At 47.8% G+C, this 25,579-nt stretch overlaps 1 protein-coding gene and 1 non-coding gene across 6 annotated transcripts in view; one reads left to right on the forward strand and one right to left on the reverse strand.

The window, feature by feature from the left end:
* The window catches only part of KIRREL1 (kirre like nephrin family adhesion molecule 1), a 104,453-nt gene that overhangs the window by 23,003 nt on the left and 55,871 nt on the right, over positions 1-25,579 (forward strand). For 2 of the 5 annotated variants that reach the window (XM_086393498.1, XM_086393500.1), the window contains exon 1: positions 12,335-12,415. The exons of the other annotated variants lie outside the window; for them this stretch is intronic. The gene's annotated coding sequence lies outside the window, so the exon portion shown is untranslated. Of the gene's footprint in view, positions 1-12,334; positions 12,416-25,579 lie in introns of those variants that run through there. 5 annotated transcript variants of the gene reach the window in all.
* Positions 8,103-8,175, reverse strand: TRNAG-CCC (transfer RNA glycine (anticodon CCC)). The gene has a single exon. It is a non-coding gene; the product is annotated as a tRNA-Gly (tRNA).

The raw sequence follows: 25,579 nt of genomic DNA on the forward strand, positions 1-25,579 counted from the left end.
CTTTTACTGAGCTGAGCCTCTGGCACTGTGCCATCAGCCCGCACTGAGGAACGTTCTAAGGGGCAGCCCTGTGCAATTCCTTATTTTATTCATGGTAGGGACGTTACCCAGAACATGGTTCTGCACATCACAGTGAGCCTTGTGTGGGGATCCACAGAAGAGAGTTCTGTAGTGGCACTTTCCTAAGGTACCGGTTAGTGTTTATTTTATGGGTGCTGTACATTGCATCACTAATTTTGAATTTTTTCCTCTGCACATGCTGCTTGGAAGCTCAAGGCTAATCTTGCAGTTCACCTCTGATGAGGGGCTGAGGATCTTGTGGCAAATATTTAATATATAACTCTACCTGCCCCTCAGTTTATTTCTCCAGTGCTTACTCTCTTTCCCTGTTTGCCTAAGTACCACCATCTATGCACAGTGTCTCATGTCACCTCTTCATTTACTGTTTTTTTTTTTTTAATATTTATTTATTATTTGGCTGTACCGGATCTTAGCTGTAGTGTAGGAACTCTTCGTTGCGGCATGTGGGATCTAGTTCCCTGACCAGGGATCAAACCTGGGCCCCCCTGCATTGGGAATGCTGAGTCTTAGCCACTGGGCCACCAGGGAAGTTCCAATTTATTGTTTACACAATTGACCCTGTGTGTGCTGCCTCAGGTCTTTTTTGTAATGAATAAATGAAATGAGTTAAAATATAGAAAACGTATAACATAGTGCCTGGCACACAATAAGCTAGCAGCTACTGAAATGTCAGCTACTATTTTAAGTAACAAATAATATAAGTTGTCTGTAATCTTCCTTTTAGAGGTGCTATGATGATGGAGCAGAGGCTGTGGAGAGCTGAGTCCCCCAGATTAAAGTCTGTCTGTAAATACAGTTAACTCCCAATTGACCCAGTAGAGGGAGAGCCTTGACAGAGATAACACTCAGCCACCGTTTCTTTTTGGTCTTTTTTTTTTTTTTTTAACTTTGGGATGCATCATGGTGGTGCTCATGATGATAATAATCAGATTTACTTTGCTTATTAGAGTTGACTTGGATGGCTATTTAAATGAGTTTCTAATTCCCTGCTCACACCAAGACTGGCAACCGAGACATTCTGGGTGGCAAAAGGAATCAACCTGCCTGGGATTAAGATTTTTCCATGGATAATCCCCAGAGTGAGAAGCCTACATGCGAGTAATGGAGAGCTGATAGAGTTTCATTGGATGCCTGACGCCCAGCCAGAAGAGGGTGAAGACTAAGCCCAGGGAAGGTAGTAGGGTGAGACAAGGAGAGGTTGACAAAATGTGACCTCTGCTTATGAGCTTGGCGCAACCTGATCTCTGTCATGTGAGGCTGGCCCTTTTTTTCCCCAGTCAACCTTTCATTGAGTCCTGGAGGAAGAAGAAAGCACAGACACAAGCAACAAAAAACGGTCACCCATAACCAACTTGTTTTGTTCAGCCCTGCATTTATTGAGCATTTACTACATGCTCGGCACTGCTAAGTTCGCAGTATGCAAGGAGAGGAGAGTTCTCTTTATGGCCTCAGAGTGGGCTTCTGGCTCTTTCTGTTTCCTATGAGTTGGAGAAACTGTCCAGCGAGTACACAGTCCTGAAATGAGCACCTCCAATCACTCGTCATATCCTCCTTACCCCCTTCTGCGCATGCATTGCTTAAGTCCCTTTTAAGCTCTTCTTTCTCATGTTTCTCTCCAGCCCTCCCTCCTTTTCTCTGTTACCGTTCCAGGGTCCTTTTCTCTTCAAAGTTCTTTTCACACTTTTCAAGATCTTTCTCTTTTGTTTCTATTAAAATAATTTATTTTAAGAAAGAAAATAGCTTTATATTGTTTTCCCCCCCTACCTTCTCTTCTTTTTTTTTTAAAAAAAAAAAAACTCTTTCCCAATTACTTGCAAGAGGAAAAAAAAAAAAAAAAACCCAGCAGCCCTCCCAGTCTCTCAGTTCTTTTGCTCAAAAGACAAAAGATCCTTCAGAATTAGAGAGGAAGGGGGAAAAGCAAAAAAAAAGATTCCAGTTAAAAATCTTCATCAGGGTCAAAAACCTGACTGAAAAGCTTTGTTTGAAGGGAATGTGAAGCGGGGGGAGGAGGGAATTGGCAACTAGCAACTCTCAACCTCAAAAGGCAAATATCTTGAGGGTTGGAGGGAATCTGGAGATAGTGAGCATTCCCACTGAAGTATTGGAATAGCTTTGATTTCCTTTTTAACCAGAGAGGCTTCTCCTTCTGAGGCTACTAGAATATGCTGAGAAGAACTAAGGTGGCGGGAAAGAAAGAGAAGCTGGAAACTACCGTTTTAATGTCATCTGGTTGAGAACTGTCAAGAGTCAGAGTCGGGATGAGTGGAAAGAAAATCCAGGCCTTGAAATCTCAGGCCCCAAAGGGCTGCACTGCTGTTCCTGGACTTAATACTTTCTGAGAGCGAGAACAGGAAGAGAGTAAGCAGGGTATAGGCGTTGGGGAGGACCAGGGGAACTTACACCGTGAAAGCCTAGGAGAGATCTGTGGGCAGGTGGGCGGCCACAGGGAGGATGGAGAGAGACGGCTGCCCACCTGGGAATGAAACCTGAGAGGGCGTGTGCTATACGGAAAGAGATGGAGGTGGGGAAGCAACGTTCCAACTGATCATAACTTCTCCAGGACCTACAGGCATTAAAGATTCAGAAATGTCCTCTGAATTGAGGAACAGTGAAAGGAGGGTGACATGGGGCATTACTGAAGGAGTGTCACGAATGAGAAGACTAGAATGAGGAAGAAACCACCACAAAGCTGGACACCTAGACAAAAAAGAAGTGCAAAAAACACAGGAACCCATATAAATGCCTACCTTCTGTACGCTGATGCTGGTAGACGGGGCAGCTTGAGAACTATTTGTGGCCAGTGTTTAAATCCCAGGCTGCTTTTGCCTCAGCACCTGGTATCCAGCCATCGATGGATGTGTGACAAGGGAATATGAGCCCATTTTAATATTAGCCTGAACAAAACATGATTAGGAAGAGAAATTTGCTTCAGCAGTTCTGGCTGCTGCAGCAGAGAAGTTACATAAGGTTTACATAAATGACTTGAGACCATCTTCCCCATTCCCATTCCCAGGTCTCTGACTTGAACAAAGAAGTAGAGGCCCAGAGCCTCCACCCTTGCCTTCTGAAAGTTCCAGAGACAGACATGCTGCCTGGGAGCAGAGCTAAGACCTTCAGCCTATAAAAGGACATTGAACAAGGGCACAGATCAAATAAGTCAGTACATAATGACATACAGGCAAAGGGGAAAAGGGGGAGAGGAGGGCAGGGAGGGGCAGATTGGAAGGGGAAGGAAAAATTGCTGAGGCAAAGTGTGGCTCCTGACTCCTCTCCTGTGATGGGGGAAAGCAAAAAAAAAAAAAGGAGCAGAGTTACTCTGGGACAGTTGCAGAAGAACAGGATGGATTTAGGAAGGAATTAACTCTATATGTCCTGTGTTATTATGGCTACAATTTAAGGTGGGCCAAGGAAAGGAGGCGGAGCATTTTGGAAGGGACTCTTTAGGTGATTGGGAGGGACTGAGGGAGTCGATGGCAATGGGGATGACTCTCGGGGTGACGTTCCTGTGGTACGGAGACGTCCTAGACTGAGCTCCACGTGGCCCCCTTAGAGCGAGCTCTTCACTCAGGGTACTTCATCTGGGTGGAGGAAGGCAGGAGTGGAAACTCCAGGCCTAATTGCTAGGTCTCTCTCAGCTCTTCCAGGGAGCACAGGGCAGGAAATTCCTCAAATTCCAGGCTTGTAGGATCATTGCTGAGCGTAACCGCAGAGCAAGGGAAAGAGGCAGAGAGGCAGAGAGGGCGTCCTCTCCATCTTTTTTCCTCCCCAGTTTTAAAGCAGCAGCAAATTAGAAGGGTTTAGCGGGGCTGATAGCTAAGAGAGAGGTCCTAAACATAACAGTCTCCTGTAAGGAAAGTTCCAGGTCTGGGAATCCCAGAGAAGCTAGACCTGGATTGAGTAAGTCTGAGGTTGAAAATAGATTGCTGTGGACTGGGACAGGAATTTTTCCCAGGGTGATTTTTTTTTTTTTTTTTTTTCTTTTTAAAGCTCTAAGGAGTAACTAGTGGAAAGGAACTTGCTTTAGTAGGGCATGAGCAAGAACTATCTTGTTGAAATAAATGATGGTGGAGCAGGGAGAACATTGAAAGAGATCTTGGGGATTTACAGAATTTCGTTTTGCTCAAAGGAGGAGGTCAGTCAGGTCTCCTCCCACAGCACTGGGTGGGGAGGGGAGAATCAGTGCTGTTCCTCATACTGTTCCCTGCACTGCTCATACATCTTCTCAGCCTGCGTGCTCATTCAAACCAGTGACCCCTCTTCCCATCCTGTGCCCTCTGAAATCTGGATTTGCCTCCAAGATATACTTTTAGTGCCTCTCTCTTAAGTAGTCTTCTCTGCTCTCTCCAAAAATCTGTTCTTTCCTTTGAGCTTCTAAAGCAAATTGCTTGAATTTCTTGATGTGGCAGTTATATTCTGTCTTAATCATAGTGAGTTGTTTACCTCCGCCTGTCTCACCAGACTGGAGGATAGAGTGTGTCTTATTGCTGTTTGTAATTTCCCTCTTCTCCCCAGCACCAAACAGAGTGCCTCCTGCACAAGTACACACACACACACACACACACACACAGCTGTTGAATGAATATTCTGGTCATTGGCAGGTCCCCATAATGAAATTTTAATTCAAAATCTGGTTCCTCTTCCAGCTAGCCACTTCTGTTCCTCCCTATCACTTAATATGTGCTCAGAGAATGCAAACACTTTTTTAATATTATCTTCAGTAGAACATAATTAGGTGCCACTAAAAATTCATTATCATGCTTTCCAAAGCCAAAAAGAAATGACTTTCATTATCCACACCACCGGTCTTCCTCAGTGGTACCAATAACAGATGCGAGTGTTTACACCAGCGCTGATGGTGGGCCCCCAGCGGAGGGCAGTGGCGCTCACTGGGGTGGCGGAGGCCGGGGCGTGGCCCTGGGCTGCTGTACGCCTGGCTTCTCAGTGGCTGTGTGTTCCGGGATCTGTCCAGGGCGCTTAGGGTTGGTGCTCTCGCCCTCTGCAGCAACCTAAAAATGGCCAAAGTGGGCTGGCGTCAAGGAAGTGGCTCCACCAAAACCTCAAAAATTCAGTCCAAAGTGGTGTACCCTGGATTTCATTCTAGGGCTGTTACATTCTTTCTTGGGACAGAAATAGGGAGCCTTTTTGGTGCTTCTTCAGACCCTCACGTCCCCTTTTGTTATCAGATCTCTTTCCTGGGTAGCAAGTGCAGGGTTTTCACTGCCCTTGAATGTGGATTCTCCACCAAACAGTTCAGCTGGCTGCTGTGTCAAAATGACCCCTTGGTTTGGATACTTGTGTCACTGGTGAAAGGATCGCACTGCACAACGCATTGTCTTGGCCTCCTTCCTGATTGCTGAATGAGCTGTGTGACTTTGAACAAGTTGCTTAACCTCCCTGGGTCTCAGTCTCCCCTAATGTGAAGAAGAAAGGGGAAAGCAGAGGCTCTTTTTAGCTGTTGCTTTCGTGTCTATATATAAAGTTATTATGTTTTGAACTTTCTTCCCTTACTTGTGGGAAGACTGAGAGAGGGGTCTTTATGAAGGAGTTTTCTTTAGTCCTTTCTGTGCATTTCAGGGGTAAATTATACCTATACTCACCAGGAGATACATATATAAAAGAAACTACAGATAAATATAACGTAACCTGAGGCGTTAAATACTGAAGGGACTGGACATAATACTGGCTGTGGTTATAGATGGTGTCGTTTGGCCAGCCTTCCTTAAAAAGGTAAGTCTAGAGCAGGGCACAGAAGGAAGAGACAGGCTTGGATTGCAAGGGGAGAAAGAAATCCAGTCCAGGTGTGTGGGCGGGTGCCTTGGGGGTGGGGCTCGGTGGGCAGCTATTAAAGCCTTGTGCACCTGGATTCTCATAGGCAGCTATTGTGGGTTCTTGAGAAGTGGGTCAAGATAATGAAGTTGGAGAGGCTGCAGTCAGATCTCTGGGCAAATGGAAGTGGGGAAAGTCAGAAGCAGGGAGGATGCTGAAGGGGCCATTATCATCCAAATGAGATCAGTGGGATGCCTGCAGTGTGGAAAACTTTGTAAGTATCTGGAGGAAGGCAGTCTCAGAATTATATCAGTTCAGTCATTTAGCTTGTGCTAAACACCTCCTGTGTTCTGGCATGTCAGTTCTGGAGGTGCCTAGTCCATGAACCAGGATACTGAAGATCGGATAAGGGATGGAACTAGTCCAGTGCCACAGAGCTGATTCTGCTGAAATCAGGGCTGGAAATCTCAAATGCTGATTCCCATTCCAGTGCTCTTTCTATGACAGCTAAGTACCACCCAAATTCCCTGAACTCAGTTTCCCTATTAACTTTGACATAGCTTCTGAGAAGTTCCTCTGAATTTAGACTATGTGACCTTAACACACCCCAGGAGCTCTGCAAACGATGGGCTGTCCCCAACAGTCAAAAGTCAGGACTTGCCCCAGATGCTCTGCCAGTTGCCAGAATCCCAGGCTCTGAGATTTAAACTCCCCACACAGCTTCCAGCACCGATTGCCCAATAACTTGATCGGAAGGGAGGAAGGGGATCCAAGTGTTCAGGCAAGTACTGCTCTGCTGGGCTCCTCTCCTGCCTGTCCACATCTGTATCCCTTTGAAGAATGTGAGAACATCTGCAAGCCTTCTGCTGAAGTGCCATGGGCCCTGTTTCCAGGCTGCTTCTTCCTCCTGTGGTTTCTAGTCCGGCTGTACCCGGTGGGGGTGCAAGTGAGGGGAGACCTAGGACTTGGTCCAGGAGGAGCCAGGAGTGACCGCCCTAGATGATGTTAGGGTCCACAGATGTCTTCTGGAGTTCTTTTTTGGAGCCCTGTGTGGCTCCTACAATTTCCTCTCCACAGGTTTGGCCTGCAGCCATGAAGTGGGCCAAGCAATTGCTAAGTTCCTGGCCTGGAAGTCCATGCCTTTCTCTTCTGGCCTTGGAAAACAGTAGAAGGAGCAAGTTGTACCCCTAAGTGATTGTTTTACATCCCCATTGTCTTTTGTGAGTGATAGGGAGTGACAGGAGGGGGCTGACCCCAAATGGACATGGCTGCGCTTTATCATCTTTGTCAACAGAAACCTCGGTCATCTTACTGAGGGTGAGGGCACCGCTGCTTCAGAGGGTCAATAGTGTGTTTTCATTTCAGTTAGTTTCAGTTCGTCAAGCAATTATTGAGTGCCAGGCCCTGTTTGGTGCTGAGGAAACAGAGATAAATACAGTATAGTTGCTTGCCTTCAAGGCACACAGTTGAGTAAATTTTTATTTAAGACCAACAACACATATCTCAGAGCAGAGACTGACTACAGGGAAAGGTATTTGGGGATAGAGAACAAGGGACAGTTATGGAAATCCCCTACTAGCAGACCAGGCCAGCTATTCTGCCTTCTCTGAGGAGCCGGCAGCTTCAGGACAGAGGAAGAGCACAAGAGGAGGAGTTAGGAAACGTGGGTGTCTTCTCCTTGCATCGCCATACTGTATGCACCAGGCAAGTCCTTAATTGCTCTGGCACCGTGTCCTCATTCTAAATTGTGTGTGTGTGTTAAGTCTCTTCAGTCATATCAGATTCTTTTTGACCGTATGGGCTGTAGCCTGCCAGGCTCCTCTGTCCATTGGATTCTCCAGGCAAGAATACTGGGGTGGGTTGCCATTTCCTCCTCCAGGGATCAAACCCATTCTCTTGTCTCCTGCATTGGCAGGTGAGTTCTTTACCAATTCTAAACTGAAGGGCAATTAAATAATTTCTTAGATCGCTTCCATCTTTAAGAGTCAATCCAGGAAAACTTCCTGGAAGAAGTGCAATTTCTCTGTTTGAAAAAGGGGGAGCGGGGAGGAATATTAAGTTACTGTTCTGGAAAAGGTATCCCTGTTGTGTAGTATCATCTGGAAAAAAAAAGGTGGGAAAGGATGGAGGGAGGGAGAGAATGGAGACAACAGATTTTTTTTTTAATATATCTTTTAAAAATATTTATGTATTTGGCTGCACAAGAGACTTAGTTGTGGCATGCAAGATCTTCAGTTGAGGCATGTGGGATCTAGTTCCCTGGCCAGGGATTGAACCTGGGCCCCCTGCATTGGGAGTGCAGAATCTTAGCCACTGGACCATCAGGGAAGTCCTGTGACAACATGTTTTGAACAGATACTGTGAATAAGTAGCAAGGGAACTGGCAGATCTGGAGGATGAGTGTGGAAAGGCTTTTGGACCCAGTGCTTAGATCATAAGGGTTTGTAGAGAGAAACTTGAAACAGACCTAGCAGACGAAATCCGGATGTTTTCCTTAAGCAAGTATCCCCTCCAAGGCGCTGCAGGGTCCGCCCTGACCCCAGAATAAAGGCAGCTCACCACCAGCTGTATTTTTAGGAGAGAGGGCGGTGTGGTGAAAACTAAGACAGTGATTCCTCAAAGGCTGGAATGACTTGCCCTCAGCTGAGGAAACAAGACCAAAAAAAGCGGTCCTCCCAGCAGCTGTGGGCAGCCCAGGTGTGGATGGCCGATACCCTGTCACCAAGGCGGCCATGGCAACTCCTCCAGAAAGCCCCTTTGTATCTGCCTCCTCTGAGTGGAGAAGACATCGTGGAGTTTCTTCTCAGTGGTCCTGCCTCCACAAGCTCTTCCCAACTGTGTTTCATGTTGGGAACTCCCTAGTGGGTTGTGAATGGAAAAGAGCACTTAGGATGAGACAGGTCATGAGTGTCCTCCACCAAGAATCCCCCCATTCTCTCCTGCCCACCAGAAAAAGGACAGAACGTATACAAATTCCTCAAAACGCACCTTTCTTTCAGTGTGCTGGGTGCACTGAGTGGGAAAGGGGAGAGAGTGAGCCAGAATGGAAGGGCCCAGTAAGAAAAGGGGAAAGAGAGAAACAGGAGAAGTAGACCAAGAAAGGTGAGTGAGAAAATAAAGAAAACGTGGGCTTCCTTGGTGGTTCAGTGGCTAAGACTCTGCACTCCCAAAGCAGGGGTCCCAGGTTTGGTCCCTGGTCAGGGAACTAGATCCCGCATGCTGCAATGAAGATCAAAGATTCTGAGTACCCCAGCTAAGACCCGATGCAGCCAGATAAATAAAGAAAAGAAAAGAAAGAAAGCAGAAGAAGGAAATGGAGCAAAAGAACAAGTGAAGTGACGTTAAAGTCGCTCAGTTGTGTCCAACTCTTTGTGACCCCATGGACTACACAGTCCATAGAATTCTCCAGGCCAGAATACTAGAGTGGGTTGCTATGCCCTCCTCTAGGGGATCTTCCCAACCCAGGGATCAAACCCAGGTCTCCCTCATTACAGGAGAATTCTTTACCAGCTGAGCCCCCAGGGAAGCCCACAAGAACAAGAGAGGCAAGGAAATAAGGCTTCTGAGGTTGAGCATGTAGCAGGAAGGGCAGGTGGCCCAGAGAAATCGGCTGAGACTGGAAGCTGGGAGGCCAGAATCAAGAGAAGAGGGTCTTGGGGGATGGGAGGAAGGAAAGGTCAGGGGGCAAAATAGCCAAAGAAAGAAGAGCAGAAACAGTGAGATGAGGAGGGAGAGGTACAGCCAAGAATGGTACAGAAGAGAAAAAGGAGCAAAAAGGTTAATGAGGAGGGGAGGCCAGAGGGGTGAGGGGACCGAAGAGGGACCCAGGAGCAGAGAGGAGAGGGCAGGGAGGGAGTCGCAGAAGAGGCACGCCTGGCTGGGTTAATGAGCCGCTCTGCCTCTCCCACTCCCCAGGAGAAGTGCACTAATTATGCCTCCATCCTCCCAGACAGGAGGAAGTTGGGAGGGCTCAAGAAATGCCCTCACCCAGCTGAATGGCCGGTGGAGTGAAGGGTGGGAGGTGGCCAGGCTGGGGTCAGGGGCAGGATGGCAGCTGGTGCCCCTGCCCCGGATTAATCAGGCTTCCCCCGGACTGGTGGTGGGCGGGCACACTGCCAGACGCGGGTGGTGTGGTAGGAGGAGGCACACCTATCTCAATTGGCCTTGTGGACTGCTGTCCTCTTGGGGATGTGCTAAGAAAGCCAAAGAGCTCGTGAGAAGAGGGGAGGAAGGAACTGCAGACAGGGGTTTCTTCTCCCCGGCATGGGATATTTTCCCCTGCCCAGGATCACTGCTGGTACTGATGCTCTGCCTCAAATCTCAAAGGCACTAAAGTGAATCAGAGGCAGGTGAAACTCTAGCCTCAGGCTGCCCCAGTGTACCCCCTACTTCTGTTCTGCTGGGTATCAGAGGAGCCAAGTTTCATATACTAACACCTGGACTCACTTATCTGCACTCGTGTATTATACGCCCTCTAGGTGCCGTGGAGGACGAGGGGCAAATGGGAGCCTACCAATGTCCCCTGAGTGGTTTATAACCTAAACCAGGGAGAGATGGGGACAGTATACTTAGGGAAATCCAAGGGAGTGAAGCACTCTATGGAATTCCAGCTGTGTAGCTTTTAAGGTCTTGAGCAAATTTCTGAGCATCCATTCCCTTGTGCATGAACCATGTGCCAGGCACCTTTCTGAGCAACATTAGTACATCTATGCATTAATGATCTTCGGTTGTCCAGGTATTTTGGCATCCCCATTGGACTGAAGGGGCTTCCCTAGTGGCTCAGAGCGTACAGCTTCTGCCTGCAATGCAGGAGACCTGGATTCGATCCCTGGGTCAGGAAGATCCCCTGGAGAAGGAAATGGCACCCCACTCCAGTACTCTTGCCTGGAAAATCCCATGGACAGAGAAGCCTGGTAGACTACAGTCCATGGGATCGCAAAGAGTTGGACACGACTGAGCGACTTCACTTTCACTTTCACTTTTGGACTGAAGAGGAATCTGAGGCACAGAGACTTGTGCCTAAGTGACTTGTCCAAAGTCTCGCAGCTAAGACATGACAGAGTAGCTGTGATTGCAGTCCATCTGGCCTAGAGATCGTGCTGCCCACTACCTACCCTGCTCTAAGGCCTTGCTCTGAGATGGAGATAATGAACTGAGTGCAGGGCTTCAGGGAGGAGTGGATCAGTCGGAAGCATCTAGCACACACTAGGTCCTTGATACCTTTGTGTCCTACTGGAGCAAGGCAGTAGATGCTGTATTGCCCTGTGAGTAGCAGAGCCAGAAAGCTCAGAGCAAGGACAACTGACTTCATTTTAGGGTGCTCTGGGAAAGCTTGACCATCAAAGAGAATTAATAGGAGTTCAACCGTAGCGGCAGGGTAGGGGTACCCCCCCGGGAAGGAATGATAATCCGGAGACCACTTCAAAAAGGACCAATACTCCTGCCTTCTCACTCCACCCCCTTGCTGGTTTTACTAATTCAATTTCTTCCTACTCCCCTGCACAACCCCACCCCCAACTATTGCCAAGTCCGTAACAGAAGGCCAGCTCACTCTTGCCTCTAGGCTTGGAACAAGCCACCATTGTCACTACCTGGAATGCCCTCTCTCACTGTACTGCCTACCCTTGACCTTCACTGCCTGCAAAACCAGCCACAGCATTCTAGGAAGAACTGTGACTTGATTTGTCTGCTGATCGGAGTCTCTCCCGCCTGGGCCCCTCAGAGTGTCCTGCATGATCATCTGCAGTAGTTGGTTTATTTTATTTTATTTTTTTTGTATTTATTCATTTATTTGGCTGTGTCAGACCTTCATTGCATCATGTGAGACCTTTCATGTGGTGAACAGATTGTCTCCTTGGGGTGCGTGAGCTCAGTTGCTCTCAGGCATGTGGGATCTTAGTTCCCCGACCAGGGATAGAACCAGCATCCAGGGAAGTCCGCTAGTTGGCCTATTGCTTGAACAATCCCTCCCTAACACTGGGGAATGTGTAGTTAACTGTGTGTATGTATGTCCCATCCAGAATGAGTAGAAATGGGTTGTTGGTGGTGGTTTTGTCTCTAAGTCATGTCCAGCTTTTGCAACCCACCCCATGGACTGTAGCCCAATGCAGCTTAAATGAATTGAGGGTTAATTTGGGCTATTTCTTTTAGCTGTTGCAAAGGTGGATAAAAGTCCAACTTATCACTGTAGCAACTGGCTATCGCAAAGATCTCTGGTGTATTCCATTTGCCAGTAATGTGCCAGGCCTTCAGCCAGCACAGGGAAGCCAGTGAACAAGAGGGTTTCCATCGCTGGGGGGCAGAAAGCACGGGAGGCATTTTCTCCTGAGAAACCTCAGGGTCAGCTCAGATGACATTTTTTTCATTAATTTTTCTCTCTTTCTTTCTAAGTAGCAGGTATATAACACCTTTCGGTTTACTGTTTCACAAACCCTTCTTTCAGTTCTCATTACAGACCCATGAAGTAGGTATCATCTCCATTTTATAGGCGGAGAAACTTACCAAGAGAGGATATTTACCTTCTCCGGAGCCAGGTAGAGCCGGGATGCAGATGGTGCTCTCTCTCCAGGTACTAGTGCGTGTTCCCCTGCACAGCACCGTCTCATAAAAATTACCCTACCTGGAGGCTTCATTTCTCTGTAAGTTAGAATAAATGACCTTTATCTCTGTGGTCATCTGCTCAAATCTTTATTAAGCACATAATTGTGTCTGGCTCAGAGTGGATGCAGTACAAAGGGGTACGTATGGCCCAGCCCCTGCCCTCTGGGGCCTGCAGTCTAAGCCAAGGCACTGACATGGATAAGCCTGTACAGGGCATGCAGGCAGGAGAATGAAAACAATAACCTAACATGAATCGACAGCAAAGTATTTAAAGGCTGTGCGAGGCAAGGATGAGTACGTTTTAGGGGTGGGACAGGATGAACAACTCTTGCCAAGCTGCCTGGGCAGTACTCCACAGTGCCAGACCATGGGAGTGCCTTTTCAATCCCCATCCTAATTCTCTCTCCTCTTGCTATAACAAAGTGTGTGTGTGTGTGTGTGTGTGTGTGTGTCTGCACATGTATAATTCTTCAGGCTGCCAGTGCACAATTTGGGTTGGTTGTAAGGCAAGTAGTTATGGGAGTCCTATATTTAGATAATGATGGGGAAACTTTTAGCCCTCCTGTAGCAATATAGTAAAATTTACTCTCCTTCAATATACATCAAGTTTATCTCTTCACATGGGCGCTTTTATGAGATGGAGTGAGCACCTGTAATGTAGGGAACAGAGAGAGAGAGAGGGAGGGAGGGAAGGAGGGAAACTGAAATCAGAAAGATATGAATTTTAATCCTCAACCTGCTAATATTTAGTCACATTCATGACACTGGGCAATTTATCTGAGCTGGCTGAGCCTCAGTTGCCTCGTGTGCAATTGGGAAAATTATCTCTGCCTTGCAGGGCTGTGGAGAGAAATACGTGACATTGTGTGTATACAGCACTCTATAACCTGAAGGCCAAACATATTTTTGTTAAATTTTTTAATACGTTTTTAGCAGATAATGCACATGGCACAACATTTTTTTAATGTGAGAAGGTAAACTGAAAATCTCTTTCCCCTTGTTGCCTTCTAGCCACCATTTCCCTCTTCCTTGTGTAGTTTGATCCTCAAAATTTCTGTATAGTTGGCAAGACAGGGTTTTTTATCTGTATTTTTTAGGAATGTAAACTGAAGCCCAGAGAGGTTAAACAGTTTGAAAACGGTGGAATTAGAACCCAGGTCCTCCTGTTAATAACCCAGCTCGTTGTTCTCTATATGTTACACCAGAAGGCTTGGTCAGAGATGCCCCCGCAGGGTGCTGACTCTTGTGATTTGAGGTCAAAGACTCTTTCAAAAATCTTATGAAAATTGTTGACCTCCCCTGCAGTGCCATTCAGATTCTCCCATATAATTTTATGTGATTTCTGTAGAAGCCCTCCCCATAATGCCTTCCTTATATCCTCAACAAGGTGTTAGCTTCATGGGACTTCTCTGGAGAGCAATGGCACATGCCCAGAAACCTGCAAACAGAGACTGCTCCCCACGAAGCCCAGGGTTCTGGAGTCAGAAGATCTGGGTTCAACTCCTGGCTATGTATGCCTTAGTGACCTTAGACAAGTCTGTTAATTTCTCTGAGCTTCACTCTCCTCAACTATTAAATGAGGTTGGTATTCTCTGCTCCCAGTGAGTTGGCTACTGACACTTATAAAGTCATTGTGCAAACTGAAATTATACACAAATCTAAGTATTATTTCTCCTTGCAAGGCCTGGAGGAACTGCCGCAACCAGAAAGTAGAGTCATACTTGGAACTTCACCCACTGACTTGGAAAGTGCCCGTTCTGCTTGGTGGAGGCTGTCTAGCTGTACTGCCCCCTGTGGAGTTGGCACTCAGAATCGAGGTCCTTAGAACTAGGTGTGAGTGCTGACTCATGTAGCTCTCAGCATCCCATCATCAAATTTCAGCTCCATCTGCTTGTCCTGGTCCAGAATGAGTGATAATCCCACTCTTAAGACATGTCTCAGTTAAGACATCTGTAAGATGGAGCCGCAAACAGCCTGGTAGACGCAAGGCTGCTGCCTGGGAAAGCTTCCCCTCCCCTCCCCCGTTCACTAATGATTATGGGAGGTTTTATCCCCCCAACAAAAGTGTTAATTAGATATCATTCTGAACAGGGATATTACACAAATGGATTAAACTCAAACCAATCAACAAGCCAGTTCTGGCTTCAGGTCTCCTGACTGTGGAGGGAATTGAAGACGGTGATGGGAAACAAACAGTAGGGTGTCTCCCGTAATACAAAATAATATGCAGGAAGGTTCCCTTGGCTTCCAGCGCCATGCCTTTGACAGCAGATACTTTTCCTCCTGCTTCCTTTGCCTTCATATTCCTTCCTCCTTATTCCTTTCTTTCTCCTCCACTCCATGTGCATGTGCACACACACCGTCCTGGACTGCCCAGTGGACTGTGGTACTTCCCAGGTAGCCTAATCTTTAGGCTTGGGGCCAGGGTGGGGATGAGAAGAGACTCTGCTGCTGCTGCTGCTGCTGCTAAGGCGCTTCAGTCGTGTCCGTCTCTGTGCGACCCCATAGATGGCAGCCCACGAGGCTCCGCTGTCCCCGGGATTCTCCAGGCAAGAACACTGGAGTGGGTTGCCATTTTCTTCTCCAAGAAGAGACTCTACCTGACCCCAATTCTAATCCTTTCTGTCACTCATCATGTTTCAATGTGGATTCGTTGATAAATCTTTTACAGCCATTAGTTTTCTTATCAGAAGATAGAGTACAGAATTTTTGAGTCCCATGGGTGTGCAGTAGGTACTTAGTAGATAGTCTGCTGAGTTCAAAGGACTCAGCGCCTGGAAGCATTTTGTGGCCTCGCAGTGAATTCCTGGTTACTGGTCACTCCCTGTGGGCAGAGAGTAAAGAACCGGAAGGGAGAGTCCCATTTTGAGCATTCCCATTTGATTGGGCCTCCCTGGTATCTCAGATGGTAAAGAATCTGCCTGAAATTCGGGAGACCTGGGTTCAAGCCCTTGGCTGGGAAGATCCCCTGGAGAAGGGAATGGCAACCCACTCCAGTATTCTTGCCTGGAGAATTCCATGGACAGAGGAGCCTGGCAGGCTACAGTCCACAGGGTCACAAACAATCGAATATGACTGAATGACTTAACACTGATTGGAGGAACGATTAGAGAAGCCTGAAAAGTCTTAAGAACATGCAAATGAGAACAAGACAGGGTAAAAGTAAGTATTAAATACTTGGCTTGTAGTGGCAGCTGGGGAACTAGAGGAGGAAGGAGAAGTCAGGGGAGGGGGCAGGTTTTTTTCACCATGGGAAGAAAGCCCCTTACACAAGCCTGGAGAGGATTGGGATGGAGGCTGGGTCTGTGTGGCTGAAGCAGGAAGTGGGGACCAGGAACAGGGAGATGAGGTTGGTATAGCCAGGGGGCTGGTTGTGTAGTGGAGGCTCTCTGAGGGCACCACTGACTGATCAGGCACCCCAGTGCCTGATGAATAGTAGGTACTCGAATGAGTGTATGAAGTTGGATTTGGTGTGATGAACTGTTAGGGAATTAGGACCCCACCCATTATCTCTGGGATCAGTAGGAGTCAGAAGGGTACTGAAGACAGAATTTTTATATTGCTTTCCTTAGGAATGGGGTGCAAAGGGTATAGTGTGGAAAAGGAAGTCCATTCAGAGCCTTCCCATAATGTCTGAGGAGAGATGAACTCTGGCTATCCCTTGCTCTTTTTTCCCCCCCCAATATTTATTTTTTTATTTGGCTCCTCTGGGTATTAGTGTGGGATCTGTAGTTGCAGCATGAAGTAAGAAAGTGAAAGTGTTAGTTGCTTAGCCCTGTCCGACTCTTTGCAGCTCATGGACTGTAGCCCACCAGGCTCCTCTGTCCATGGAATTCTCCAGGCAAGAATACTGGAGTGGGTTGCCATTCCCTTCTTAGGGGGGATCTTTCCGACCCAGGGATTGAACCCAGGTTTCCTGTATTACAGGCAGATTCTTTACTGTCTGAGCCACCAGGGAAGTCCAGCATGCAAATTCTTAATTGTTCTTAATTGGCATATGAGATCTAGTTCCCTGACCAGAGGTCGAACCCAGGCCCCCTGCATTGGGAGCACAGTCTTAGTCACTGGACCGCCAGGGAAGTCCCTGGATATCTCTTTCTTTAACTCCAGATCCATCTGCTCTACCAAGTGCAAGGGCCCCCCAGCCCCGACCAAGCGCCCTTTCACTGGTTGTCCACAATCTTTACAAATCATCCCCGCCAAGGATAGGAAGTTGGGGGAGGGGGGGTGCTCTGCTCCCTTTTTGGAGTACCTCATCCCTGTTCCTATAACTCCGCTTTACAGGAAGCATCATGGTTCTTTCTGAATGGTCACCTGCCTTCTTCTCTCACACCACCCCCCGATTCCAGGCCAGATGGTGAGCTTTTTGGTCTCATTATTCTGCCGTACCTTCTCTTTCTTGCTTTGCAGCTCATTTTATTGTTGATCCCTACCACCACCCCAATCAGCAAGTTGTTTGATCATTGTCTCAAAGCCGGCTGTTGCAGAAAGAATCCATTTTCTCTTGTTTGGCCCTTGAAAAATGGTCACTAGGACTGTGGAGCTGATGCTCCAGGAACAGAATATGAAGTTTTTCTTCATCCTTCTCTTCTCTGCTTCTCGGAGCCTCAGATTCCCATAGATTTTTCCTCTCCCAATTTCCATTCTATTTCATAGCCAAGTGGTTGGCATTCTTCATGTCCATGAACCCCCAGGCTCTAATAGGATCCTGAGCAATGCCTAAAATAGAAGAGTGGTTGTCAGATCTCTGTTATCTAGCTACCTGGGTATTTTACTTTGTGGTACGCATGTGTGTAAGCATGTAAGTGTTATGAGTGCATGTCTTGGGGGTCAGGACATGTGGGTTCAAATTCATAGTCTCCTCTTACTAACTGTAAGACCTCGGGGCATCACCCTGTTGAGCATCAGCTTTCCAGGGCTGAGTTTTTGTGATTCAAAAGCAAAAAGAAAGTGATTTATGGATTATAAAGCTGTTCATCAAGTGGAAGGGATTTTTATTTCTTGGTAACTTTACGTTAGTCCTGTTGTCCCTTATCCAGTCCATAGGGGTCAAGAGACCAGAGGCCTTTATGGATCATCCACAAGTTGGATAGTTAAAGAGCAAACATGTTTTAGATAATGCGGGGCTGCTTAGTTATTACTGCAGATCACCCCTTTGTTTCTCATGCTACCAGATATAAATGAGTATAGTTTTTCACTGAAGAAATTGAGGCACGTTAGGGTAAGTCAACATTAGATTCTGTGTTTTCTACCTAGCGAACATCTATATTGAACTGTGTGTGTTTTGTATTTAATTTTGCCTTTGTGTTGTTTTTCTTGCATCCTTTCCTTCTATCCCTTTATGTATTACCTCTTATAATCTACAAACTGTATCCATCGCCCCTGCCTCCTGGCTAGGTAGCTATTCAGGCGCCCTCCTTACCTCTTGTAAGGGATCAATTACTTACCATCCAGCAGTTTCTTTTTTCTTATGGAAGGAAATCTGTTTAGAACAGCTCCCTTGAGACAGGGGCCCCGGGCAGCGTGTGTCACAGAGAAGGGAGGTCTGTGTGGCTGATGTCCTGTTGTGTGACTTCATGCACACATGCTGACAGCAAGGACTACAGAGGGTTTGCCCCATCTCTGACATCCCTTGTCCGTCAGTGGAGGGCCAAGGATATCAGGAGGGAGACCAGAAGACCCTGCCCTTCACACTAGGTGGGTAGATACAGAGGAAGGAAGGAAATCAGGAAGAGAGAATTAAGGCATAATGAGTACCTACTCTGCACTAGACAATCTGCTAAATATTCTACTTACCCATTTCATGTAATTCTCATGGAGCCCTGTTAAGTAACTTTATTTTCTAGGTGAGGTGGTAAGGCCCAATTAGGTGAGAGTGGAGCTGGAATTCAAACCCAGACCTATCTGACCCCAGGGTTCCTAGTTCTTTTGAACCGGTCCATCCTCTCTCAGGGCTTCTCTGATGAAGGAGACAGGTCCTGTCCCTACTAGATGGAGACTGGCTGATAACTGGAATGGGGTGTTTGGATGCTTTAGCCACAATCTGTATCCTGAAGCAATAGTGCTAATAATTTGGTAAGAACACACTTCTAGCCTTCAGACGAGATCGGGTGCGTTCAGGGTGGTATGGCCGTAGACCTAGCCTTCAAAAAGACATTTTACTACCCCAGTGTCCCAGAAATCTACAGAGCCCTACAGAACCACACACCGCCAAGGAGATCTGGTTTCCAGGGATAGATTTATGCTTTTACAGAGTGTACACATACACACACACATACATACACACCCACTGCCAGCCTGTGCAAAAATTTCAGAGACCCAAGGTGTCGGGAGATACTTCCCTGAAAGTGTTAGTTGCTCAGTCATGTCTGACTCTTTGCAACCCCATGGACTGTAACCTGCCAGGCTCCTCTGTCCATGGAATGGCCAAGAATACTGGAGCGGGTAGGCATTCCTCTTTTCTAAGGGATCTTTCTGACCCAGGGATCAAACCCAGTTCTCCTACATTTCAGGCGGATTCTTTACCTCCTGAGCCAATAGGGAAGCCCCTTCTCTGTATAACCAAGTATAACCAAGGGATACTGGGATAATCCAAAAATGTTGTGGTTTCTTTGTTTTTATTGAAGTATAGGTGATTTATAGTGTGTTAGTTTCAGGTTTATAGCAAAGTAATTCAGATATATTTATATATTCTTTTTTAGATTCCAAGTTTGTTGGTTTCTTTTTTTTTTGATAGAGAAGAAGTCTTGGGCCTTACACTGCAAGACAAGGGGCACCAATAACATAGACTGCAATGCAGAGGGCTCCCCCTGGAGCACAGAATTGGAGTGCAGAATGTCAAAATATGTGTTCATTCGCTTATGAATCATTGTTCCAGACTTATTTTCTGGTTTGACTCATTGAGGCGGATGCAGCGTTGAACTTGTAGTGCTGAGTGTACATATCAGCTGGGGGTGTTGAGGGGCAGTGGCAGATAGTTTAGGCGGTTTGGGGAGCCGCGTTAGGATGAAAAACGCACAGCTCCCTTGCAGACCTGGGCACGATGAAACATGCTTCATGCTTAGGTAACAAGGTCATCTGTTGGGTAACCCGTACTTACAAACGGTGAAGGGGTATAATAGTGTGCTAGAGATGCCGTAACAAAATACCTCAGACTGGGTGGCTTTCACAAGAGAAATTCATTTTCTCACAGTTGTGGAGGCTGGGAGTCCAAGGTCAAGGTGTCAGCAGGGTGGGTTTCTCTGCCTGGCTTGCCGAAGGCTGCCTCCTTGCTATGTCCTCACATGGTCCTTCCTTTGCAGGCACATCCCTGGCATAGCTTTTGCATATCCAAATTCCCTCTTCTCATGGGGACACCAGTCAAACTGGATTAAAGCCCACCCTCATGGTCTCATTTTAACTTAATTACCCTTTTAAAGGCCCTGTCTTCAACAGCAGTCACATTCTGAGGTCCTGTTAGGGCTTCAACAGGAAATTTTGTTGTTGTTGTTCGGTCGCTCAGTCGTGTCTGATTCTTTGCGACCCCATGGACTGCAGCCGTCCGGGCTTCCCTGTTCTTCACCATCTGCTGGGGTTTGCTCAAACTCATGTCCATTGAGTCAGTGGTGCTATCCAACCATCTCATCTATCGCCTTCTTCTCTTCTTGCCCTCAATCTCTTCCAGCATCAGGGCCTTTTCCAGTGAGTCAGCTCTTCCCATCAGGTGGGGAAATTCGGGGGATACAATTCAGCCGGTAACAGGGGCACAGAGAATGGAAACTTGCAAGAAAGAGAGTAAGAGGGTGCATGGAGCAGAAAATGGTAAGTTCTCCCACAGGAAGTGCAGCTTGTGTGAAGGAGATGAGTTCATGGAGCCTGGTGTGACTGCAAGGGCTGATGTCCTCCAAGTCCAGTGAGGGCTTTGTCTCATGATGCCGAGGACTCCTGATGGCTTTCATGTGCCCTGGTCTAAGGCTGGAAGGGGAGGAGAGAAGGCAATTTGAGGTGGAGAGCAGGCTGACTGGACGAAAAAGACCGGAAGAGCAGACCCATGAAGACAGTCAAATGAGCGCAAGGAGCCGGGGGTGAGGGTGGTGAAGGCCCCCAGGCTAAATGGTTTGGCTTTGATCTGTCATGTGTCTGAGGAGCCTTGGCAGGTCTGCAGGGGACCTCTGTGAGCACTGGACATTAATGGGTCCTGGGGAGGTACAGTCTCAGTTCTGCCCTTGAGAGTTGGCTTTCCTATGATAGAAAAGTCCCAAAAGATTCCATGGGGCCACTGAAGCATAAGAGACCCACTGGGGCCGTGAAGCCTGCTAATGACATGGGGCCTTCTAGTGACATGAGGTCTTCTGATGACAAGAAGCAGTGAATTCACTTCTGAAGTCCCTGGCACCTGGGTTCAAATTCTGGTTGGCCCTTAGCCAAGTTACTTCATCTCTCTAAGCTCTGTTTCTCCACTTGTGAAAGGAGTTAATCATATCTCCTTCTCAGGGTGGTGTGAGCATTAAATGAATCGGTGCCTATAAAGTGGCTAGCAGAGTGCCCAGCATACATCAGTGTTAAAACGGACATTAGTTTAAATTGTTAGCTGTCAAGCCACTTTGCTCCTTCCAAGCCTTGTTTGCAGTATTCCTCCTCCAGGAAAGGCTCTCTGACTAGTTGCATGAGACTCATGTGCTCTTGCAGGCTGAACCTGGCAACTTTGGGTTCCCAGGTAGCTGTTAGCTTGTTGTCCTAAGTGTCCTAGAAACATGGTCTCCAGAGCAAGGGCCTAGCTCCTCTTCTCCCCACCTCTCTCCTCAAGGCCCAGAGCAGATTCCTGCCTGCCTGCGGGATGCAGGGCTGAGCCTGGGGGTGCCTGACTGGTTGGCCCCCTGTGACTCACTCCCATTTCCTCTCCAGGAAATCATCCCAAGCTCTGTGTCAGCTAGACACCAGGTCAGACCAGCAAGCCAGCTGCTGGCAGCTCTGCTTGAATTGGGGGCTGACTCTGTGGCTGCAGACCTTCCTGGGAGGCTCTCCTGGGGCTGGCCTCCCCTCTGCCTGGCTGGCTGGGTGGGAGGCCGCTGTTTCTTCCTCAGGAAGGTGATGCTGCCTGAGGAGGTAGAGGTCTGGGCATGAGTCTCTGTTGCATGCCTGGCGCTGTTCTGGGCCGTGGTGATCAGCAGTGATGAGATGAGTGAGGCTCTGCCCTGGTGTGTCTGGAATGAGCTGGTTCATGGCTGTGAGAGTGAGTCCAATGAGTGAATTAACAAGAACATATCAACTAATAATAAACATCATGATGAAGAAAATTAATAGGGTGACACGAAAAAGGCTGACATCTTCCAGTCCTTTTCTGACATTCCTCATTCAAGGAGTGCTTCTTCTTGTGTAATAGGAGAAACTGTTCTCTCTCTCTTTTTTTTTTTGGGCCATAAGTGGCTTGTAGGATCTTAGTTCCCTGACCAGGGATTGAACTGCATGCCCTTTGGTGGAAGCATGGAGTCCTAACTGCCGGAATTCCAAGGAATTCCCAGGAGAAACTGCTCTTAGCTCTCAGAGAACTCACAAACTGAAAACTGAACACAAATAGGGTTCCACAGGGTCTGGGGAGAAGGGAAAAATCCTGTGTCGTGTGGAGCAAACAGTTAACTGGCCCACTTGATTTAAATACTCCAGGGGACTTTGTCTCCTTCATCGCTTTAACTTCACAATCTAGAGAAGTGGGATGCAGTAGGTTCTCAGGGAATACTGTCTGGCTTCAGGGGGCTGAGTCGGGATTAATGGAAGTGGACATTATGGGGAGGAAGAGCTTCATGTTGTTGTTCAGTCGCTATGTCATGTCTGACTCTGCAACCCCGTAAGCTGCAGCCAGGCTTCACTTCACTGTCTCCCAGAGTTTGCTCAAACTCATGTCCATTGAGTCAGTGATGCCATCCAACCATCTCGTCCTCTGTCATCCCCTTGTCCTCCTGCCCTCAATCTTTCCCAGCATCAGGGGCTTTTCCAATGAGTCAGTTCTTTGCATCAGGTGGCCAAAGTGTTGGAGCTTCAGCATCAGTCCTTCCAATGAATATTCAGGGTTGACTTCCTTTAGGATTGACTGGCTTGATCTTGCTGTCCAAAGAACTCTCAAGAACTTCTCAAGAGTCTTCTCCAGCACCACAGTTAGAAAGAGCTTCATAGACTGTTTAAAAAAAAAAAAAAAGTTTATGGCCAGAGCTGTCCAGCAAACAAAAAAAGGCTGCTTCAGGAGGCAGAGAGCCCCGCAACCCAGGAGGGTTCAGGATGAGCCAGGCTGACCACACGCTGGGCATACCAGACTGGGAACTTCTGATTGAGAAACGGTGGGCAGAGCGACCTTCACTGTCCCTTCCAACGCTGAGACTCTGCCATGCTGTCACTACCTCTCTCCAGGCCCAGCCTGCCCTGTCTTGCATCATAAATGTTTGGACTATGGTGACAATGCCTGTGCCTTGCTTCAGTAGATTTGCCCACAAAGAGGAGTCCTGACTGCTCCACATGACAAGGGAAAATCACCTGAAAATAGACTTCCCTTCCCTGACCCTGCACCTCTGTCCCTGTTTTATTTTTTCTGCATCAAACTGCCAGCAGTAAAATTGCTGGACGCACGGCATGTGCTGTTTGCTTCCTTTATGGCCTCTCATTCCCACCAGTTGGCCAGTGGAGAAAACAATTAGTGGCATTGGCCCGAGACACGGGCTGGAGGACAGGAGAGCAGCCAGTGCTGAGCGGGCTGTGGGAGCCAGCCAGGCTGGGGTGGTGAGGGTGGGACGAGCGTGCACTCACATCGCCATATGCCTACAGCCTTTCATCCCATGCCCACACCAAGTCATCAAGCTGTTTTTCCTCCGACCACTCCGATTGTTCCTGAACCCCCTGTCTTTGCGCTTGTGCCTGAGTGCCGTGTTCCCCTGCCTCCCCACTCCTTCACGTCTCCTAATGGGCCAGTGATGTAAATACAGTCTGGCTCTGTATTGATTTTCTATTTCTAGGCCTCCTTTCCAAATGGCCTAGATGTTGCTACCTGTGTTGATGTGTCTGTCTCAGAGGGAGGTCCCAGAAGGCAATGGATGTGTCTGTCTTTATCCTTTATAGGGAGCTGTGCTTGTCACCTCTGGGTGTTGTTGTTATGTTTTTTGGTTTGTTTTGATGTGTTTGGTGCTTTGTTTTTTGGCAACCATGCCATCTCCTTGTGAGCTGATGACTCGCTCATAGAGCAGAACTCCGAAGAGAGGAGGCAGGTGATGCACAAGGGGTTCTCCTGATCAGAGCATGAGACTGGGTGTCCCTCGTGTTTCTTGTACCCTGGACAGTTCCTCCATTGCTGCTTCTGCCTGGGGGAGTGATGTAATCCTCAGTTCATTCATTCATTCACTTATTTACTTCTTCAGTTAGCCATGGTAATGAAGACCTTCTAGGAAACCACTCCGGGGCTTGCAGAGAGTGAATGTAAATATAAGATCCAACCTCTAACTGCGCGTCTAAAGGGAGAAACAGAATTGTAGACAGTGTATGCTATAAAGCATAGGACGGAGACCCCCACAGCCGAAGTAAGAGGTGGTGAGATGGAGAAGACCAGAGACGGGGACTCAGATCTTGGCTCCAGCTTTTACTGGTTTTGTGACCTTCTTGAGCCCATGTTCAGTGAAGTGATAACGTCTACTTTCTAAGATTGTTGTGAGGGAGAATTAAGCTGAATAAAGAATCTGCCTGCCAATGCAGGAGATATGGGTTCGATCTTCTGGAGAAGGAAGGGAAGCTCTCCTAGAGAAGGGAACGGCAACCTGCCGGGAGCCGGTGAGAGGCACTCCACTCATGACAAAGGTCATGAGGAAGGAAGGAGGCTCGGCATACGTAAAGGCGGGATCGAGCCTCAGCAACCCACTCCAGTATTCCTGCCTGGAGAATCTCATCCAGGATGAGCCCGGTGGACTACAATCCATGGGGTGGCACAAGAGCTGGGCATGGCTGAGTGACTAAACAACAAACAAATATGTAGTCAGAACCCTGTCATTATGGATCCCTCTTTTCCATGTCTGGGGAGAATATAAAAGGAGTGTCTCACTTTGCCTGGGAAGTTAGGAGAGCTTCACAGAGGAGGTGGTTATTGAGCTTCATCTTACAGCACAGAGAGCAGTTGCCCAGGTGGAGATGGAGGGGAAGAACATTCCAGAAAGTGGGAACTGCCATTTCCTTAACTCGACCCTAGTAAGGAAAAGGCCTGGGGAATTCCCTGGCCATCCAGTGGTTAGGATTCTGCACTTTTACTGCCAAGGGCCCACGTTCAGGCCCTGGTCTGAGAACTAAGATCCCGCAAGCTGTGTGGCATTCCCCCCTTCTTCCCCTGCCCCCAAAACAAATAAAGGCCTGGCGTCTTCAAAGAAGGAGGGCCAGAGTGTGCTGTGGGATCATAGCAGAGATAAGATGGGGAGGAGAGGAGGGATCTGGATTTGGATGGCCCTGGGTATCCAGCAAAAGATTTTGGATGATATTGCAAAGAGCAGGGACATGATGGAGGCATTTAAGCAATACGTGGTATGAATTGCATTCATGTCTAGGGTAATAAACTTTAGGGGGCAGTATGGAAGTGGGGTGAGTGTGGGCCTGGGAGAGAATATATTAATAGTCATTCAATAAACATTTACTGAGCAGCTATTACGTGCCAGGCACTCTGTGTGCACTGGGATACAAAGATGGAGAGATTCCTGAAGGTGACAGGTAGATGGTAACACACCTTGTGTTGTGTGGTGTTGTAAGTTGTGGTGAGGGTTTTGCTGGAGAGCAGCCCTGGCCCTGTGGAGGCCTGAAGGAGGGGCAGCTAATCCTAAAGGCTGTGGACAAGGCCCCTCATTCACCTGCACGGATGTGCATGTGTGGCACAGTGCCCAGGGCCATCATGTACACAGACAACCACACCAGGTGGTCCTGGTATTGAGCTTGTCCACGAGAGCGAGAATAAGAGTTAGAACCAAGGGAATAACAGCTCAGGAAAGGAGGCGTTTACTTCCAAAACAGTATTCTGGAGTTGGAATTGACCATCAAATTGAGGTAAGGATTGAGGGAGAGGGAGGAACCCAGCCTCTCTAGGGACCAGTCCCTCAGGAAGATCCCGAGGCTCCAATCTAAGGGGCAGGAAGGGTGGTAG

Source organism: Bos grunniens, chromosome 3, assembly GCF_055505025.1.
Source record: "Bos grunniens cultivar Pamir isolate PY7600 chromosome 3, Bosgru_T2T1.0, whole genome shotgun sequence".
Taxonomy (NCBI): Eukaryota; Metazoa; Chordata; class Mammalia; order Artiodactyla; family Bovidae; genus Bos; species Bos grunniens.